Below are 19,046 nucleotides of genomic sequence, written 5' to 3' on the forward strand. Positions count from 1 at the left end.
CCCCCCTCATCTGATCTGTATCACTGCTATCTGCCCTGACTCCTGAGGACATCAGCTGTCGGCACTGTGCTTCCCAGGGACACATAGCTGTGTACAGCCCCAGCACTACTACCCCCATCATATCATCCCTCATCTGATCTGTATCACTGCTATCTGCCCTGATTCCTGAGGACATCAGCTGTCGGCACTGTGCTTCCCAGGGACGCATAGCTGTGTACAGCCCCAGCACTACTACCCCCATCATATCATCCCTCATCTGATCTGTATTCGTTATCTGCCCTGACTCCTGAGGACATCAGCTGCCGGCACTGTGCTTCCCAGGGACACATAGCTGTGTACAGCCCCAGCACTACTACCCCCATCATATCATCCCTCATCTGATCTGTATTACTATCTGCCCTGACTCCTGAGGACATCAGCTGTCGGCACTGTGCTTCCCATGGACACATAGCTGTGTACAGCCCCAGCACTACTACCCCCATCATTACATCCCTCATCTGATCTGTATTACTGCTATCTGCCCTGACTCCTGAGGACATCAGCTGCCGGCACTGTGCTTCCCAGGGGCACATAGCTGTGTACAGCCCCAACACTACTACCCCCATCATATCATCCCTCATCTGATCTGTATTACTGCTATCTGCCCTGACTCCTGAGGACATCAGCTGCCGGCACTGTGCTTCCCAGGGACACATAGCTGTGTACAGCCCCAGCACTACTACCCCCATCATTTCCCCCCTCATCTGATCTGTATCACTGCTATCTGCCCTGACTCCTGAGGACATCAGCTGCCGGCACTGTGCTTCCCAGGGACACATAGCTGTGTACAGCCCCAGCACTACTACCCCCATCATATCATCCCTCATCTGATCTGTATCACTGCTATCTGCCCTGACTCCTGAGGACATCAGCTGTCGGCACTGTGCTTCCCAGGGACACAGTGCTGTGTACAGCCCCAGCACTACTACCCCCATCATATCATCCCTCATCTGATCTGTATTACTGCTATCTGCCCTGACTCCTGAGGACATCAGCTGTCGGCACTGTGCTTCCCAGGGACACATAGCTGTGTACAGCCCCAGCACTACTACCCCCATCATATCATCCCTCATCTGATCTGTATTACTGTTATCTGCCCTAAATCCTGAGGACATCAGCTGTCGGCACTGTGCTTCCCAGGGACACATAGCTGTGTACAGCCCCAGCACTACTACCCCCATCATATCATCCCTCATCTGATCTGTATCAATGCTATCTGCCCTGACTCCTGAGGACATCAGCTGTCGGCACTGTGCTTCCCAGGGACTCATAGCTGTGTACAGCCCCAGCACTACTACCCCCATCATATCATCCCTCATCTGATCTGTATCAATGCTATCTGCCCTGACTCCTGGTGCGGGATTTAGCTAGCGCCTCATGCCGGATTCTCCTGGTGCTGGATCTCGCTAGCGCCTCATGCAGGATTCTCCTGGTGCGGGATCTCGCTAGCACCTCATGCAGGATTCTCCTGGTGCGGGATCTCGCTAGCGCCTCATGAGGGATTCTCCTGGTGCGGGATCTCGCTAGCGCCTCATGAGGGATTCTCATGGTGCGGGATCTCGCTAGCGCCTCATTAGGGATTCTCCTGGTGCGGGATCTGGCTAGAACCTCATGCAGGATTCTCCTGGTGCGGGATCTGGCTAGCACTTCATGCAGGATTCTCCTGGTGTGGGATCTCGTTACCGCCTCATGCTGGATTCTCCTGGTGCGGGATCTCGCTAGCACCTCATGTGGGATTCTCCTGGTGCGGGATCTCGTTACCGCCTCATGTGGGATTCTCCTGGTGCGGGATCTCGTTACCGCCTCATGCCGGATTCTCCTGGTGTGGGATCTGGCTAACACCTCATGCTGGATTCTCCTGGTGCGGGATCTCACTAGCACCTCATGCAGAATTCTCCTGGTGCGGGATCTCGTTACCGCCTCATGCAGGATTCTCCTGGTGCGGGATCTCGTTACCGCCTCATGCTGGATTCTCCTGGTGCGGGATCTCGTTACCGCCTCATGCCGGATTCTCCTGGTGTGGGATCTGGCTAACACCTCATGCTGGATTCTCCTGGTGCGGGATCTCGTTACCGCCTCATGCTGGATTCTCCTGGTGCGGGATCTCACTAGCACCTCATGCAGAATTCTCCTGGTGCGGGATCTCGTTACCGGCTCATGCCGGATTCTCCTGGTGTGGGATCTCGTTACCGCCTCATGCGGGATTCTCCTGGTGCGGGATCTGGCTAACACCTCATGCGGGATTCTCCTGGTGTGGGATCTCGTTACCGCCTCATGCCGGATTCTCCTGGTGCGGGATCTCGTTACCGCCTCATGCGGGATTCTCCTGGTGCGGGATCTCGCTAGCACCTCATGCGGGATTCTCCTGGTGCGGGATCTCGCTAGCACCTCATGCGGGATTCTCCTGGTGTGGGATCTTGTTACCGCCTCATGCAGGATTCTCCTGGAGCGGGATCTTGTTACCGCCTCATGCAGGATTCTCCTGGAGCGGGATCTTGTTACCGCCTCATGCAGGATTCACCTGGCGCAGGATCTGGCGACAGCACAGGTTGAATTTCTGTAACTTGCATTCTCTGTGACATATTTACAGATAAATAGAAGGGTGCGCCGTTCCTTCCCCTCCCCCTATTAGGGCCTTTTTGCACAATAAGGGAGCTCGTTTTAACTCCTCTGATGCCACCGTCTGCGCTCCGTCGTCAAGGAGACTCCGAGGGGTTTAAGAAGCATGAGGGGACTGGGGGAGGGCCGAAAGGGAGCTCAGAAAAACATCCCCCCTTTCCCTTGTGTCAGGATGCTGTGACATTATACCTCCCTCAATTCATGCACCCTCCGCTCCCATCACTCGCGCACAGCGGCAGCCAAGCCCGCAGAAGCGCTTTCCCATTCACAAAGTAAGACTTACTCATAAATAAACACAGGGACTGTCCGAGGCTTCCGTCTGTGTCACAGTATAACCGGGGGGGGGGGGGGGGGGGGGGGGGAGCCGGGATTTCCCACACAATTCCACCTGCCACAGAGGTGACTCACTATCAGGGGGCATTCCCAGCCGGGACCCTCCTCTCCTCTCTCCGTGTCACTTTGGGACGGAATCTGATTTGGAAATAAAGCAAAAAAATAAAAAAAAATAACTTTGTGTCTAGAAAAACCATGTTGCAATACAAGGGAGCGAGTACATTGTCTGAGAAGGGTAAATCGCTGCTGCTGCGTCTGTATGTAGCCCACACATGTTATACAGCTGCAATCTAATCACCTGCAGTGTGGCACGGTATAACGCAGGTGTGTAACCTCCACGTCCGAATCAGGCCCTTTCTTCAAACATGAGAAGTTTCCAAAGTTTTCTTAGATATTCAACAACATAAAGTAAGCGCTAAAACAACGATAAATATAATGTGTCCCAGCTGCTAACTACGGGGATTACCAGTCCCAATGAACAAGAACAGAGAAAAATATATATATACTGTAGATATAGATAGCGCTAGGAACAAATAAACATTAACAATGAGAAAAAGCCAGTGTATGGATTATAATCAATAAAGCATTTATATTAATTCAAATAAATAGATATAGATAAAAATCACAATGACATTCTATTTAATAAGTACAAAAAATGTTACCTGCCGATACACAAAAGAGGAATAAAACATAGATTAAAAAATGAAAAATAAGATAAAAATGATGCAAAAAAGAAAAATATAGAACATGTAAAGTGTAATTTTCTGGCCAGAACACCTGAATAATGGTCCACTGATAGCCAACTGATCAATAGGTGGTAATCCAGTAGTGGTCATTAGTTAGTATGTATCCATTTGAGTTGCAATAACTTGAGTGGTGGTGACAGTGGAATATTGAGTGTCAGAGCACCTTGACAATCAGGGACCGTCACTTGGTTTGTAATCCAGACTCCCGTGTGTCGGCCGCCATTGGATGGATATATATATATACACACACATACATACATACATATACAGAAGTAGAGGTCCCGGCACTCATACAACAGGGTACAGCAACTCCGGTGCCAATCATTCCCAAATAAATGGAAAAAATGTAATGCAGACAGGCAGATAGCACTCTGGAGATTTTTCAAACTACTGCACGGCGGCAGTCAAATAATGCAAAGAATGACAGTAACACTGGGGTGTGTCAACGTTTAGGGCTTCAGCCCTTTATCAAGACATGAAGCCCTAAACGTTGACACACCCCAGTGTTACTGTCATTCTTTGCATTATTTGACTGCCGCCGTGCAGTAGTTTGAAAAATCTCCAGAGTGCTATCTGCCTGTCTGCATTATATATTATATATATATATATATATATATATATATATATATATATATATATATATATATATATTACAAAGTCCGGCGGCACTCGGAGTAAAATGACAAAATGACAGCCAAAGGCAATATTTGGCTGTCATTTTGTCATTTTACTCCGAGTGCCGCCGGACTTTGTATTGTATGGGACCTGCCGGTTCCTAATTGCGGATGGCAACGGGAGAAGTATTGCTGTTTTAGTGAGTGCCAGAGCCCATCGACGTGTGTATATATATATATATATATATATATATATATATATATATATATATATATATATATATATAGCACTGGCCTATATAGGGTCTGTGTATAAGTATTTGCGAACTGACGCAGCGAACCAGACCATTTGCACGGAGCAGTGCGGGCGGAGGCCATTGGTCGCAACCAACTTATAATGGGCGCCGCCACAAAAACGCTGGGCATTCCCATGGTAATTCGGCCATTACGCGGGCACCGGGCAGCTGACGTCACCTGATGACAGCTGCCCGCCCCTGCTCACGTAGCAGGTCCCACAAATCTGAGTCACCAGTCAGTGACTTACATTTGCTAAAGCTTTAGGAATCATTCAATGGTCGGCACCCATCGAATGACTTCTACCCCACGCGCAAGGCTGCGAAAGGAAAACATCTATTCCCATGCGTGCGGGGATATTCGCTGTGCGAGGGGGCGGACGTTCGTGCGGACAGTGTTTAGTCGGCGAGTCAACCAGAATGACCTCCACAATGAGCATTATTGCCAACTGCCTCTCCTCCTACCCCTGCCATCTATCCACGCAATGCGAGACCTGCTGCCTCTCACAGATACCTGGTCTGAAGAGCTTACAGCTTATTCCTTAGTGCTGAGAGGCCTGTGCATCCATCCCTCCTCCCCTCGCTCCCATCACAGCAGGATAAAGAGACTGGAGAACAATACAAATCCCGCGTGTTTGAAACAGACACACTCAGCCTGGCACATAAAGTTTGTCTGGGAGCAGCGGAGAAGCCCCTGATATACTGCCTGGGGGGAAGCAGGGGGCCGCTCACATATTGCTGCTGCTGACCATGGCACAGCGGGGCCACTTCCAGGCTAAGTTTGGTGACGGATGCAGCCTGGTGCCGGGGAGAAGATGGTGAGCTGGCTGTGAGGCTGGAGAGCGGCAGGTGCAGCTGCATTCAGAGATCGGAGACACCAGGAGACCGGCACCCCCAAATCTGCAGGTAATTCCTTCTTCTGTCATTAGCTCTCAGCTCCATCATTAATGCATTGTTATTATTATTGTGTTCTGGGGATACGGCATTGCCCGTTATTGGCTGCTCTATCTGCTGTTATAACACAAAGGATCCTCTCATCAGATGTGTGTATAGTCATTGCTACAGTATACTATGGTCTGTCATGCAGGGTGGCACATAATGGGCACACAGTAGGCATGGCCAGCACATGTCTGTGTATAGTCATTGCTACAGTATACTATGGTCTGTCATGCAGGTTGGCACATAATGGGCACACAGTAGGCATGGCCAGCACATGTCTGTGTATAGTCATTGCTACAGTATACTATGGTCTGTCATGCAGGCTGGCACATAATGGGCATACAGTAGGCATGGCCAGCACATGTCTGTGTATAGTCATTGCTACAGTATACTATGGTCTGTCATGCAGCCTGGCACAGAATGGGCATACAGTAGGCATGGCCAGCACATGTCTGTGTATAGTCATTGCTACAGTATACTATGGTCTGTCATGCAGCCTGGCACATAATGGCATACAGTAGGCATGGCCAGCACATGTCTGTGTATAGTAATTGCTGTAATGTCTCTGCTATACCCGTCATGCAGGCTGGCACATAATGGGCACACAGTAGGCATGGCCAGCACATGTCTGTGTATAGTAATTGCTGTAATGTCTGCCATACCCGTCATGCAGGTTGGCACATAATGGGCATACAGTAGGCATGGCCAGCACGTCTGTGTATAGTAATTGCTGTAATGTCTCTGCCATACCGTCATGCAGCCTGGCACAGAATGGGCACACAGTAGGCATGGCCAGCACATGTCTGTGTATAGTAATTGCTGTAATGTCTGCCATACCCATCATGCAGGCTGGCACAGAATGGGCACACAGTAGGCATGGCCAGCACATGTCTGTGTATAGTAATTGCTGTAATGTCTCTGCCATACCCATCATGCAGGCTGGCACAGAATGGGCATACAGTAGGCATGGCCAGCACATGTCTGTATATAGTAATTGCTGTAATGTCTCTGCCATACCCGTCATGCAGGTTGGCACATAATGGGCACACAGTAGGCATGGCCAGCACATGTCTGTGTATAGTAATTGCTGTAATGTCTCTGCCATACCCGTCATGCAGCCTGGCACATAATGGGCACACAGTAGGCATGGCCAGCACATGTCTGTGTATAGTAATTGCTGTAATGTCTCTGCCATACCCGTCATGCAGGTTGGCACATAATGGGCACACAGTAGGCATGGCCAGCACATGTCTGTGTATAGTAACTGCTGTAATGTCTCTGCCATACCCGTCATGCAGGTTGGCACATAATGGGCACACAGTAGGCATGGCCAGCACATGTCTGTGTATAGTAATTGCTGTAATGTCTGCTATACCCGTCATTCAGCCTGGCACATAATGGGCACACAGTAGGCATGGCCAGCACATGTCTGTGTATAGTAATTGCTGTAATGTCTGCCATACCCGTCATTCAGCCTGGCACATAATGGGCATACAGTAGGCATGGCCAGCACATGTCTGTGTATAGTAATTGCTGTAATGTCTGCCATACCCGTCATTCAGCCTGGCACATAATGGGCACACAGTAGGCATGGCCAGCACATGTCTGTGTATAGTAATTGCTGTAATGTCTGCCATACCCGTCATGCAGCCTGGCACAGAATGGGCACACAGTAGGCATGGCCAGCACATGTCTGTGTATAGTAATTGCTACTGTATACTATGGTCTGTCATGCAGGGTGGCACATAATGGGCACACAGTAGGCATGGCCAGCACGCACAATCCCACGTGTCACTTCTGTGTGGATGAATGAAACATCCACTTGACACCTGTGTCTGTTACTCACTGTAACAATGAGTCAGTATCACAACCAGGACCAATACAATGCAAGGAGCCAGGTATACATATGATGTGATGCGTCGGCTGTTAGTGAGCATTGTACTGTGCAGATGCCATACACGCAGACTAAGATACAGATAATTACACCAGCACGCAGAACTGGGGATGTGGTACTGTGCAGATGCCATACACACAGACTAATAGATACAGATAATTACACCAGCACGCAGAACTGGGGAAGTGGTACTGTGCAGATGCCATACACCCAGACTAAGATACAGAGAATTACACCAGCATGCAGAACTGGGGATGTGGTACTGTGCAGATGCCATACACACAGACTAAGAACAGATACAGATAATTACACCAGCACGCAGAACTGGGGAAGTGGTACTGTGCAGATGCCATACACACCCAGACTAAGATACAGAGAATTACACCAGCATGCAGAACTGGGGATGTGGTACTGTGCAGATGCCATACACACAGACTAAGAACAGATACAGATAATTACACCAGCACGCAGAACTGGGGAAGTGGTACTGTGCAGATGCCATACATCCAGACTAAGAACAGATACTGAGAATTACACCAGCACGCAGAACTAGGGAAGTGGTACTGTGCAGATGCCATACACACCCAGACTAATAGATCCAGAGAAATACACCAGCAAAATGCAATATATACCTGTACAGGAGACCCGCCCACAATGCAATATATACCTGTACAGGAGACCCGCCCACAATGCAATATACACCTGTACAGGAGACCCGCCCACAATGCAATATATACCTGTGCAGGAGACCCGCCCACAATGTAATATATACCTGTGCAGGAGACCCGCCCACAATATAATATATACCTGTGTAGTAGACCCGCCCACAATGTAATATGTACCTATGCAGGAGACCCGCCCACAATGCAATATATACCTGTGCAGGAGACCCGCCCACAATGTAATATATACCTGTGTAGTAGACCCGCCCACAATGTAATATATACCTATGCAGGAGACCCAACCAACAATGCAATATATACCTGTGTAGAAGGCCCGCCCACAATGCAATATATACTTGCGCAGGAGACCCGCCCACAATGTTATATATACCTGTGCAGGAGACCCACTCACAATATAACATATACCTGTGCAGGAGACCCACTCACAATATAACATATACCTGTGCAGGAGACCCACTCACAATGCAATATATACCTGTGCAGTAGGCCCGCCCACAATGTAATATATACCTGTGCAGGAGACTCGCCCACAATGTAATATATAACTGTGCAGGAGACCCGCCCACAATATAATATATACCTGTGTAGTAGACCCGCCCACAATGTAATATATACCTGTGCAGGAGACCCGCCCACAATGCAATATATACCTATGCAGGAGACCCGCCCACAATGTAATATATACCTGTGTAGTAGACCCGCCCACAATGTAATATATACCTGTGCAGGAGACCCAACCAACAATGCAATATATACCTGTGTAGAAGGCCCGCCCACAATGCAATATATACTTGCGCAGGAGACCCGCCCACAATGTTGTATATACCTGTGCAGGAGACCCACTCACAATATAACATATACCTGTGCAGGAGACCCACTCACAATATAACATATACCTGTGCAGGAGACCCACTCACAATGCAATATATACCTGTGCAGTAGGCCCGCCCACAATGTAATATATACCTGTGCAGGAGACCCGCCCACAATGTAATATATAACTGTGCAGTAGGCCCGCCCACAATGTAATATATACCTGTGCAGGAGACCCACTCACAATATAACATATACCTGTGCAGGAGACCCACTCACAATATAACATATACCTGTGCAGGAGACCCACTCACAATGTAATATATACCTGTGCAGTAGGCCCGTCCACAATGTAATATATACCTGTGCAGGAGACCCACCCACAATGTAATATATACCTGTGCAGTATGCCCGCCCACAATGTAATATATACCTGTGCAGAAGACCCGCCCACAATGTAATATATACCTGTGCAGGAGACCCGCCCACAATATAATATATACCTGTGTAGTAGACCCGCCCACAATGTAACATATACCTGTGCAGGGGACCCAACCAACAATGCAATATATACCTGTGTAGAAGGCCCGCCCACAATGCAATATATACTTGCGCAGGAGACCCGCCCACAATGTCATATATACCTGTGCAGGAGACCCACTCACAATATAACATATACCTGTGCAGGAGACCCACTCACAATGCAATATATACCCGTGTAGAAGGCCCGCCCACAATGTAATATATACCTGTACAGGAGACCCGCCCACAATGTAATATATACCTGTGCAGGAGACCCACCCACAATGTAATATATACCTGTGCAGTATGCCCGCCCACAATGTAATATATACCTGTGCAGGAGACCCGCCCACAATGTAATATATACCTGTGCAGGAGACCCGCCCACAATATAATATATACCTGTGTAGTAGACCCGCCCACAATGTAACATATACCTGTGCAGGGGACCCAACCAACAATGCAATATATACCTGTGTAGAAGGCCCGCCCACAATGCAATATATACTTGCGCAGGAGACCCGCCCACAATGTCATATATACCTGTGCAGGAGACCCACTCACAATATAACATATACCTGTGCAGGAGACCCACTCACAATGCAATATATACCCGTGTAGAAGGCCCGCCCACAATGTAATATATACCTGTACAGGAGACCCGCCCACAATGTAATATATACCTGTGCAGAAGACCCACCCACAATGTAATATATACCTGTGCAGGAGACCCACTCACAATGTACTATATACCTGTGTAGGAGGCCCGCCCACAATGCAATATATACCTGTGTAGTAGACCCGCCCACAATGCAATATATACCTGTGCAGGAGTCCCGCCCACAATGTAATATATACCTGTGCAGGAGTCCCGCCCACAATGTAATATATACCTGTGCAGGACTCCTGCCCACAATGTAATATATACCTGTGCAGGAGTCCCGCCCACAATGTAATATATACCTGTGCAGGAGACCCGCCCACAATGCAATATATACCTGTGTAGTAGACCCGCCCACAATTTAATATATACCTGTGTAGTAGACCGGCCCACAATGCAATATATAACTGTGTAGTAGACCGGCCCACAATGCAATATATACCTGTGCAGGAGACCCAATTACAATGCAATATATACCTGTGTAGTAGACTCGCCCACAATGTAATATATACCTGTGCAGGAGACCCGCCCACAATATAATATATACCTGTGTAGTAGACCCGCCCACAATGTAATATATACCTGTGCAGGAGACCCGCCTACAATGTAATATATACCTGTGTAGAAGGCCCGCCCACAATGCAATATATACTTGTGCAGGACTCCCGCCCACAATGTAATATATACATGTGCAGGAGTCCCGCCCACAATGTAATATATACATGTGCAGGAGTCCCGCCCACAATGTAATATATACCTGTGCAGAAGTCCTGCCCACAATGTAATATATACCTGTGCAGGAGACCCGCCCACAATGCAATATATACCTGTGTAGTAGACCCGCCCACAATTTAATATATACCAGTATAGTAGTAGACTGGCCCACAATGCAATATATACCTGTGTAGTAGGCCCGCCAACAATGTAATATATACCTGTGTAGAAGGCCCGCCCACAATGCAATATACACCTGTGTAGAAGGCCCGCCCACAATGCAATATATACCTGTGTAGTAGAGCGGCCCACAATTTAATATATACCTGTGTAGTAGAGAGGCCCACAATGCAATATATACCTGTGTAGTAGACCAGCCCACAATGTTATATATACCTGTACAGGAGACCCGCCCACAATGCAATATATACCTGTGTAGTAGACCTGCCCACAATGCAATATATACCTGTGTAGAAGGCCCGCCCACAATGCAATATATACCTGTGCAGGAGTCCCGCCCACAATGTAATATATACCTGTGCAGGAGTCCCGCCCACAATGTAATATATACCTGTGCAGGAGACCTGCACACAATGCAATATAACTGTGTAGTAGACCCGCCCACAATTTAATATATACCTGTGTAGTAGACCGCCCACAATGCAATATATACCTGTGTAGAAGGCCCGTCCACAATGCAATATATACCTGTGTAGTAGACCCGCCCACAATTTAATATATACCTGTGTAGTAGACCGGCCCACAATGCAATATATACCTGTGTAGAAGGCCCGCCCACAATGCAATATATACCTGTGTAGTAGACCCGCCCACAATTTAATATATACCTGTGTAGTAGACCTGCCCACAATGTAATATATACCTGTGCAGGAGACCCGCCCACAATGTAATATATACCTGTGTAGAAGGCCCGCCCACAATGCAATATATACCTGTGCAGGAGTCCCGCCCACAATGCAATATATACCTGTGCAGGAGTCCCGCCCACAATGTAATATATACCTGTGCAGGAGATGATTACCCTTCCTTCTGTAATAAGACCCCCGAACCCAATGATGGTAACACTGGGGTGCAGTTCTGCTCCTTCTGTCATAAGACCCCTTATGGTGGGGTGGGGACATTGGGTTTCATCTATTTAGTGACAGGTGCACAGGTACACATTAGGAGACGAGAGGCAGAGGCACAGGTACACACGGGGAGAGGCAGAGTCATAGTGGCACATGATGTGGGGGCAGAGGCACACAGGTATACACGGGGAGAGGCAGAGGCACAGGTACACAGGGGCAGAGGCACAGGTACACACGGGGAGAGGCAGAGTCACAGGTACACACGGGGAGAGGCACAGGTACACACGGGGAGAGGCAGAGTTACAGGTACACACGGGGAGAGGCAGAGTCACAGGTACACACGGGGAGAGGCAGAGTCACAGGTACACACGGGGAGAGGCACAGGTACACACGGGGAGAGGCAGAGTCACAGGTACACACGGGGAGAGGCAGAGTCACAGGTACACACGGGGAGAGGCACAGGTACACACGGGGAGAGGCAGAGTTACAGGTACACACGGGGAGAGGCAGAGGCACAGGTACACACGGGGAGAGGCAGAGGCACAGGTACACACGGGGAGAGGCACAGGTACACACGGGGAGAGGCACAGGTACACACGGGGAGAGGCACAGGTACACACGGGGAGAGGCAGAGGCACAGGTATGCACAGGGAGAGTCACAGGTACACACGGGGAGAGGCAGAGGCACAGGTACACACGGGAAGAGGCAGAGGCACAGGTACACACGGGGAGAGGCAGAGGCACAGGTACACACGGGGAGAGGCAGAGGCACAGGTACACACGGGGAGAGGCAGAGGCACAGGTACACACGGGGAGAGGCAGAGGCACAGGTACACACGGGGAGAGGCAGAGGCACAGGTACACACGGGGAGAGGCAGAGGCACAGGTACACACGGGGAGAGGCAGAGGCACAGGTACACACGGGGAGAGGCAGAGGCACAGGTACACACTGGGAGAGGCAGAGGCACAGGTACACACTGGGAGAGGCAGAGGCACAGGTACACACGGGGAGAGGCAGAGGCACAGGTACACACGGGGAGAGGCAGAGGCACAGGTACACACGGGGAGAGGCAGAGGCACAGGTACACACGGGGAGAGGCAGAGGCACAGGTACACACGGGGAGAGGCAGAGTCACAGGTACACACGGGGAGAGGCAGAGGCACAGGTACACACGGGGAGAGGCAGAGGCACAGGTACACACGGGGAGAGGCAGAGGCACAGGTACACACGGGGAGAGGCAGAGGCACAGGTACACACGGGGAGAGGCAGAGGCACAGGTACACACGGGGAGAGGCAGAGGCCCAGGTACACACGGGGAGAGGCAGAGGCCCAGGTACACAAGGGGAGAGGCAGAGGCACAGGTACACACAGGGAGAGGCACAGGTACACACAGGGAGAGGCACAGGTACACCCGGGGAGGGGCAGAGTCATAGTGGCACGTGATGTGGCGCAGAGGCACAGGTACACACGAGGAGAGGCAGAGTCATAGTGGTGGTACATAATGTGGGGCAGAGGCACTGGTACACGGGGAGAGGCAGAGTCATAGTGGCACATGATGTGGGGCAGAGGCACAGTTACACACGGGGAGGGGCAGAGTCATAATGGCACGTGATTTGGGGCAGAGGCACAGGTACACACGGGGAGAGGCAGAGTCATAGTGGTGGTACATGATGTGGGGCAGAGGCACTGGTACACACGGGGAGAGGCAGAGGCACACACGGGGAGGGGCAGAGGCACAGGTACACACGGAGAGGGGCAGAGTCATAGTGGTGGCACATGATGTGGGGCAGAGGCACAGGTACACACGGGGAGAGGCAGAGTCATAGTGGCACGTGATGTGGGGCAGAGGCACAGGTACACACGGGGAGAGGCACAGGTACACACGGGGAGAGGCAGAGTTACAGGTACACACGGGGAGAGGCAGAGTTACAGGTACACACGGGGAGAGGCAGAGGCACAGGTACACACGGGGAGAGGCAGAGGCACAGGTACACACGGGGAGAGGCAGAGGCACAGGTACACACGGGGAGAGGCAGAGTCACAGGTACACACGGGGAGAGGCAGAGTCACAGGTACACACGGGGAGAGGCACAGGTACACACGGGGAGAGGCACAGGTACACACGGGGAGAGGCAGAGTTACAGGTACACACGGGGAGAGGCAGAGGCACAGGTACACACGGGGAGAGGCAGAGGCACAGGTACACACGGGGAGAGGCACAGGTACACACGGGGAGAGGCAGAGGCACAGGTATGCACAGGGAGAGGCAGAGGCACAGGTATGCACAGGGAGAGTCACAGGTACACACGGGGAGAGGCAGAGTCACAGGTACACACGGGAAGAGGCAGAGGCACAGGTGCACACGGGGAGAGGCAGAGGCACAGGTACACACGGGGAGAGGCAGAGGCACAGGTACACACGGGGAGAGGCAGAGGCACAGGTATACACTGGGAGAGGCAGAGGCACAGGTACACACGGGGAGAGGCAGAGGCACAGGTACACACGGGGAGAGGCAGAGGCACAGGTACACACGGGGAGAGGCAGAGGCACAGGTACACACGGGGAGAGGCAGAGGCACAGGTACACACGGGGAGAGGCAGAGGCACAGGTACACACGGGGAGAGGCAGAGGCACAGGTACACACGGGGAGAGGCAGAGTCACAGGTACACACGGGGAGAGGCAGAGTCACAGGTACACACGGGGAGAGGCAGAGGCACAGGTACACACGGGGAGAGGCAGAGGCACAGGTACACACGGGGAGAGGCAGAGGCACAGGTACACACGGGGAGAGGCAGAGGCACAGGTACACACGGGGAGAGGCAGAGGCCCAGGTACACACGGGGAGAGGCAGAGGCCCAGGTACACAAGGGGAGAGGCAGAGGCACAGGTACACACAGGGAGAGGCACAGGTACACACAGGGAGAGGCACAGGTACACCCGGGGAGGGGCAGAGTCATAGTGGCACGTGATGTGGCGCAGAGGCACAGGTACACACGGGGAGGGGCAGAGTCATAATGGCACGTGATTTGGGGCAGAGGCACAGGTACACACGGGGAGAGGCAGAGTCATAGTGGTGGTACATGATGTGGGGCAGAGGCACTGGTACACACGGGGAGAGGCAAAGGCACAGGTACACACGGGGAGAGGCACAGGTACACACGGAGAGGGGCAGAGTCATAGTGGTGGCACATGATGTGGGGCAGAGGCACAGGTACACACGGGGAGAGGCAGAGTCATAGTGGCACGTGATGTGGGGCAGAGGCACAGGTACACACGGGGAGGGGCAGAGGCACAGGTACACACGGGGAGGGGCAGAGTCATAGTGGTGGCACATGATGTGGGGCAGAGGCACACTGGTACACACGGGGAGAGGCAGAGGCACAGGTACACACGGGGAGGGGCAGAGTCATAGTGGTGGCACATGATGTGGGGCAGAGGCACAGGTACACACGGGGAGAGGCAGAGACATAGTGGTGGCACATGATGTGGGGCAGAGGCACACAGGTACACACGGGGAGGGGCAGAGGCACAGGTACACACGGGGAGAGGCACATGATGTGGGGCAGAGGCACACTGGTACACACGGGGAGGGGCAGAGTCATAGTGGTGGCACATGATGTGGGGCAGAGGCACAGGTACACACGGGGAGGGGCAGAGTCATAGTGGTGGCACATGATGTGGGGCAGAGGCACACAGGTACACACGGGGAGAGGCAGAGTCATAGTGGTGGCACATGATTTGGGGCAGAGGCACACTGACTGGTACACACGAGGAGGGGCACGGCAGACTAGCTGGCTCTTCCGGGGACAGCTTCCACGGAAAGTTGGTTCCCGCTATTTCCTTCATGAACCACGCCCCGCCCACTTCACCTCAGGCTCGATTGAGTCACTTCTAAAATGGCCGCCGCATTTCTATTGCTATTGGTCCAGATCAGTCACATGGTACACAGCATCTTCATTCTCTGACCACCATGTCACCTGCTGGAAAATACCACAGAGTGCCAGGACACACCTGGCGGCATACCGTCACTACAATACGACCCCTGACCATCCCATGAGGTGCTGGAATCAGGGCAGACAGGGCATTAAAGTGTGTGTGTGTGTGTGTGTGTGTGTGTGTGTGTGTGTGTGTGTGTGTTTTGAAAGCTAACCTGCTACCTTGTGATTTCCTCTGTGTTTGTGTATGTGTGAAAGAGATGTAGTTTAACTTGCTGCCAACAGACATATATATATATATATATATATATAGTTATCTATTGCTTTCATGTTGGGCCTGTGATGTGCGCTGTCCCAGCAGAGACGTGTCACCAGTGGTACTGGCTGCCGTGTCTCCTCCGTGGACAGTTGGGTGCTATGCCAGGTGGGGGAACAATAGCAGCCTGCTAGGTCATTGGACGAGAGACATTACTACTATATGGGGGAATTACACCGAGACAGATGGGGAACAGAGATTTATCCTCAATATTGTTCATTACAACAATCCTCCGTGCCAGGAGTACCCACATTATGCCCAGTCTTGTTGCCACATGCCGACAGATGGCCCGTCTTCTGCGTTAGTCCATAACAAAGAGGCCAGCTGCAGCGTCGGGGGAACCAGCGCCCCATTCACTGTGATGTTAATGAACTGGGCACTCATAGCCAGTAATACAGCTGCGCCATGTCCTGCCCATCTACCATAACGCCATCCATACATGCGCGTCACGTTATCTCACGTGTGTAATGCTTTCTATATCGCCCATCAGGCCAGAGCAAGGAGATCACACCGCACCTCATATCAGCCATACTGAAAGATTATACATTTTCACCCGCAGACCGCCCCGATGCCTCCCCTTCTCCCTCCTCTTGCCCTGCGCAGCGAGCCCCGCGATGAGACACGTTACGCATCCTCCCGGCCTTTTCATACCCCCACTATCCACGTCGGCGTGGAGTTGATTTTATATAGTGTGTCGAGGAGACACGGGAAACTTCAAATGTTTGCGCTCACATGCTGTGCTCGCCACGCTTCCGGCTGCCGTGGATAGTGGGGGTTTGAAAAGGCTCTACAGTACCCCTAACCCTATAGCCAGGGTTGCTGTACCCTGCCGTAATAGCTACTCAGACGCAGGAGCGTGTCAAACAGATGGAGCGCCTCTCCCCCGGCGCCAGCATGATCTCTCCGGCAAAGATCATGGATATGCCTCTGCATATAAGGCTCTGTACCAGATGTGGCTCTGTAACAGATGTGGCTCTGCATATAAGGCTCTGTAACAGATGTGGCTCTGCATATTAGACTCTGTGCCTGATGTGGCTCTGCATATAAGGCTCTGTAACAGGTGTGGCTCTGCATATAGATATGGCTCTGCATACATACCTCCCAACTTTGGCACTTCAGTAGGCGGGAGGTGTGGGCTAATTTGGGGGCGTGGCCTATACTCGCGGCTCTTCCGCGAGGTCACTCCCCCATTTTGCCGCTATGGGGGCATGACCCAGAGGCTCTGTGAGCCTCTAGCCATGCCCCCAGCCCCCTGGCTGCGGGAATAGACGCTGTGCGCATGCTCACAGCGTTTATTCCCCGCTGCTTAGCAGCTGACAGGGGGGACTCCCAACAGCCCCCCCACACCGCGGGACACTGCCGCCCGCGGGTGGGACAGCGGGACAGGCCCTGACAATCGGGACTGTCCCGATAAAATCGGGACTGTTGGGAGGTATGCTGCATATAAGGCTCTGTACCAGATATGGCTCTGCATATAAGGCTCTGTACTAGATATGGCTCTGCATATAAGGCTCTGTAACAGATGTGGCTCTGCATATAAGGCTCTGTAACAGATGTGGCTCTGCATATAAGGCTCTGTAACAGATATGGCTCTGCATATAAGGCTCTGTACCAGATATGGCTCTGCATATAAGGCTCTGTACCAGGTATGGCTCTGCGTATAAGGCTCTGTAACAGATATGGCTCTGCATATAATGCTCTGTAACAGATATGGCTCTGCATATAATGCTCTGTAACAGGTGTGGCTCTGTAACAGATATGGCTCTGCATATAATGCTCTGTAACAGATATGGCTCTGCATATAAGGCTCTGTAACAGATATGGCTCTGCATATAATGCTCTGTAACATATATGACTCTGCATATAATGCTCTGTAACAGATATGGCTCTGCATATAAGGCTCTGTAACAGATATGGCTCTGCATATAATGCTCTGTAACAGATATGGCTCTGCATATAAGGCTCTGTAACAGATATGGCTCTGCATATAATGCTCTGTAACAGATATGGCTCTGCATATAATGCTCTGTAACAGGTGTGGCTCTGCATATAAGGCTCTGTAACAGATATGGCTCTGCATATAATGCTCTGTAACAGATATGGCTCTGCATATAAGGCTCTGTAACAGATATGGCTCTGCATATAATGCTCTGTAACATATATGACTCTGCATATAATGCTCTGTAACAGATATGGCTCTGCATATAAGGCTCTGTAACATATATGACTCTGCATATAATGCTCTGTAACAGATATGGCTCTGCATATAAGGCTCTGTAACATATATGACTCTGCATATAATGCTCTGTAACAGATATGGCTCTGCATATAAGGCTCTGTAACAGATATGACTCTGCATATAATGCTCTGTAACAGATATGGCTCTGCATATAATGCTCTGTAACAGATATGGCTCTGCATATAAGGCTCTGTTACAGATATGGCTCTGCATATTATGCTCTGTAACAGATATGGCTCTGCATATTAGACTTGGTACTCGCTACTGACCACCATGCCATTGTTCTGCCCATTATACGTTCTTACCTCTGTGTGCCCCATGTTGTACCATTGTTCTGCCCATTATACGTTCTTACCTCTGTGTGCCCCATGTTGTACCATTGTTCTGCCCATTATACGTTCTTACCGCTGTGTGCCCCATGTTGTACCATTGTTCTGCCCATTATACGTTCTTACCTCTGTGTGCCCCATGTTGTACCATTGTTCTGCCCATTATACGTTCTTACCTCTGTGTGCCCCATGTTGTACCATTGTTCTGCCCATTATACGTTCTTACCTCTGTGTGCCCCATGTTGTACTCTGACCACCATGCCACTG

The 19,046-nt window shown here is 51.0% G+C and overlaps 1 protein-coding gene across 2 annotated transcripts in view; it reads left to right on the forward strand.

Annotated features, from left to right (window-relative positions):
* The first annotated feature begins 5,241 nt into the window (after window positions 1–5,241).
* Window positions 5,242–19,046, forward strand: part of LOC146005637 (microtubule-actin cross-linking factor 1, isoforms 6/7-like) — a 159,591-nt gene continuing 145,786 nt past the window's right edge. The window contains exon 1 of one of the 2 annotated variants that reach the window (XM_083145018.1): window positions 5,242–5,550. The gene's annotated coding sequence lies outside the window, so the exon portion shown is untranslated. Of the gene's footprint in view, window positions 5,551–15,933; window positions 16,019–19,046 lie in introns of those variants that run through there. The other variant, XM_083145019.1, reaches the window with a different exon arrangement.

Source organism: Crinia signifera, chromosome 5 (genome assembly GCF_055691185.1).
Source record: "Crinia signifera chromosome 5, ASM5569118v1, whole genome shotgun sequence".
In the NCBI taxonomy this organism is placed as follows: domain Eukaryota; kingdom Metazoa; phylum Chordata; class Amphibia; order Anura; family Myobatrachidae; genus Crinia; species Crinia signifera.